Raw genomic sequence first — 3,798 nt, forward strand, 5'->3', positions numbered from 1 at the left:
CATGTATAAACGCTTTTGTAGTATGATTGGACATCTCTTAGGTATATTCCCAAAAGTGTTATTGCTGGATCCTGAGGTAGGTTGACTCTCAATTTTTTGAGAAGCCACGACAATGATTTCCAAAGTCATTGCACAAGTTAGCATTCCCACCATCAATGGATGAGTGTGCTCCTTACACCACATCCTCTCCAACATAGGCTATTCTTGGTATTTTTTATTTTAGCCATTCTGACAGGTGTAAGATGGAATGTCAAATGTGTATTGTGCTGCAGGAGCTCTTTCCATCCCTTCAGCCAATAGCCTTTAAGATATCAGGCCACTTGGGCATGTTCTCCTTTGCTTTAAAGCAATGGCATCCCTGCGTTTTCTTCCTTGCTTCCGGCTCTACTTGCAGATATTAGACTCAGTCCAAGATCACACAGAGGACTATTGTCTAGGACATATATCTGAAAGTTTTCCTCTTAAATAAATAACCCTTTTATTAATCATAATTCTAAATTGGTGTGGGATTATTTTGTGACATATGTCTAAACATGACACACACGTGGATTTAAACTTCATATCTCCTGGGTTCCACAGGCCCCAGGAAAATCTCTGCCCACCTGGTTTACTCTTTTCTGAGCAGTTTTTAAATCCTCTTCACAGCCTATGCAGTGCAAGTCAGAGAGCAAGAGGTTGCCTACCATGGCAACTCCTCAGGGCGACTCTTTGTGGCATGGTGGCTTATGCGGCTTCCAGGTTGCTGTTTCCTACCCTGGATTTCTGAGTTTCTGGCTCCATATGTGGAGTTAATTTAATTACATTTACTTTGTTGATCTACTCATATTTCCCTGTCTTTAACAAGTACCAAGGTGGACATTGAAACTGGACCATTTCTGACACCTTTGCAATGATTCTAATCATGACTCAGCAACATCACCTCCTCCTGGATAAAAGGTTATATGCCAGTTTTTATTTCCAGTGCAACTTTTACTGCTTTCTTTTTTATACAATAGATTATATCATATGAGGCTTATATGACAATGGGGACACCTCAATTTACAGATTACTAGGTTCCAGTTTTCTTCCCCATATTCTATCATTAAGTAGAATATCGTATTTCTAGGGATATCTTTAGGGACTAAAGCTAACAGCTAGTTGACAGGATTAAAATAATTGAAAATCAGATACCTCTGAACAAGTGGACACTAGGAATTGACTCCATATCTAAGGGTACTAGAAAGTTATCTGACAGAATTAATTATGTTGAATTTGACATTCAAAACTTATCAAAAATTTTTGATAAAGTAACACAATGTACCTCCAAGATGGCAATCTGCACAATATTCAAGAAAAGTCTTAAAAGGGGATGTTATCTTTAAAGGAGAGCATTATAACTTTGGAATCACAGTTGCTGAATAAGGACTAGAGGCTTGATTCCAAAATGAAATCACTATAAGTATATACAGGCCAGAAGATTCAGGCTTTACAAACAGCAGTGATAAAAAGATTTGAAATGATTGAGGAAATTAAAAGAGAAGATGAACAGAGAAAGAAGGCACAAGGACAGGATGCAATATCACCACTGGCTGTCAGAACTGGATTACCCAGGGTTTTAGTTTCCTATCTTGTACTTTACTCTGACAAAACATCGGGATCTAAGGGCCAAAGAGGATCAAAAGAATGTAGATGGTACCTATAGAAATGAATGATTTAAAAGATAGCTGTTGTAACTTATTTCTTGCATTCTGCATTTGTTAAGGAGTTGATAAGAACTTGGGCTTTTAACATCAGGGCAACCCCTTATGGATTTTTTTCAGTTAGTTTCAGTAGTCCCAGGTGATGGACCTTCCTTGATATTTGGGATTTATTTGAAGACGAAATCCAAAAATATGGAACAACAGGGATAAGCAAAAGATATTGAGGTTTTTCAAGGTTAAATTTTTGGTCAAAGGTACTTATGCTGATCTACAGGTCCAAGCGCTTTACGGAGAAGGTATCTTGTCCCAATGCCACAAAGCAGACTTAAGTGCTTGGAACAGGGTTCAAGAGCTAAGAAAAATATTTGAATCATATCCCAGGGTTAGACAGGGACAGAAAGAAACCGTTACTGACACTTTAAGAAGATTAAGCAAAACTTTACAAATAGGAGTAACAGACTTAGAAGGTAGACAAATATTTCTTGAATCTCTGGCTTTTAAAAAAGCAAACTTAGAATGCAAAAAAATAGGCCTTTAATATTTAGATCAACACCTAAAGATGCATAGATTCAGCATACAATGAATGTTGAGACATTTGACTACAATGATGAGTCTTGGGTGGGAGAAGCAATTTCCAAAATAATGAGGAGACATCAAACTGCCAAACGTTTCAATTGTGGTAAAGTGGAACATCTGGAAAGGGATTGTATGTAAGGAATTTCTAGAAATAATGTCTCCTCTGGGAATGGCAAAAATAGGAGACCTTGGACTTCAGGTATAAGTAAGAAGGTGTGGTAAAGTTCAATATTGGTCCAATGAATGCAAGTAAAGAATAGACTGACAAGGATACATAATAACATTGGGAAACTCCTTCATGGGCCACTCTCAGGCCTCCAAAACAAAATGGCCCAATCATTCCCATTTGCAGTGGAGAACGTGTCTCACCAAAAAAATTAAAAAATATTCAGTACCTACTATAAAAAGTAATACTTGTCTAAATGATGGGATGAATGTGGAGGATGCATCAAAAAATCCAATAGACCAAAGGAAATATATATTTTGGCAGACTTTTATTATTGATCAAAGACCAAAGAAACTAAGAGTTTGTATAAATGGCATTTTTATTGAAGGCTTATTAGACATGGGTATGGATGTAAGTATCATTTCTCCAGAATCTTGGCACATGAATTGGCCTCTTCAAGAGGTATATGTTCAATTCTTTTAAAATGGAACCATTTCTCAGGTAAAACAAAGCATGAAATGGGAGAAATACATAAGGCCAGAAAGGCAAATAGGAAAACTAAGGCCATATATAGCCAATATTGCAGTGAATTTGTGTGGTCGTGACCTATTGCAGCAATGGAAGACCCAGAATAACATTTCTTCAGCCCCCAAATTTATGTTTCTGAAGACAATAATAGAAGATTTTATAGATTATGGACAGCAGCCATTTGTGCTGTAAAAGAACACAAAGCAATTGATAAACCTTTAGAGGTACCAGCAGTGATACCTTTAATATGTTTAGCTGAGAAACCAATATGGGTTAAGCAGTGGCCTCTAGCTGAGGAAAAGTTGCAGGCTTTAGAACAACTGGTACAAGAGCAACTAAATGCTCGACATATAGAAGAATCTAGCATCCCTTGAAATTCTTCTGTATTTGTTAAGAATAAATCTGGAAAATGGAGAATGGTGACAGTTCTTAAAGCTATCAGTAAGGTTATTCAAAATATGGGACCTCTGCAATCTGGAATTCCTCTACCAGCTCTGTTACCAAAGGGATAGCCTTTCATAGTTAATTGATTTCAAGGATTGTTTCTTCACCATACCTTTACAAGAAAAAGATAGAAAAGAGTTTGCCTTCACAGTGCCTACTTAATTCTCAGCCTACTAGAAGATAACAATGGACTGTCCTCCCACAGAGAATTCTAAATAGACATGCTCCATGCCAATACTTTGTTAGCCAGGCACTGGATATATTATGTCAGCAATTTCCTTAGTCTATAGTCTACCATTACATTGATGATATTTTGTTTTCTGATTCAAATACAGACATTTTGGAAAGGATGTTTGAAAAGTGAAGAAATTCTTGACTAAATATGGATTACAAATTGATCCAGAA

This window comes from Myodes glareolus, chromosome X (assembly GCF_982192425.1).
Source record: "Myodes glareolus chromosome X, mMyoGla1.1, whole genome shotgun sequence".
Lineage (NCBI taxonomy): Eukaryota > Metazoa > Chordata > Mammalia > Rodentia > Cricetidae > Myodes > Myodes glareolus.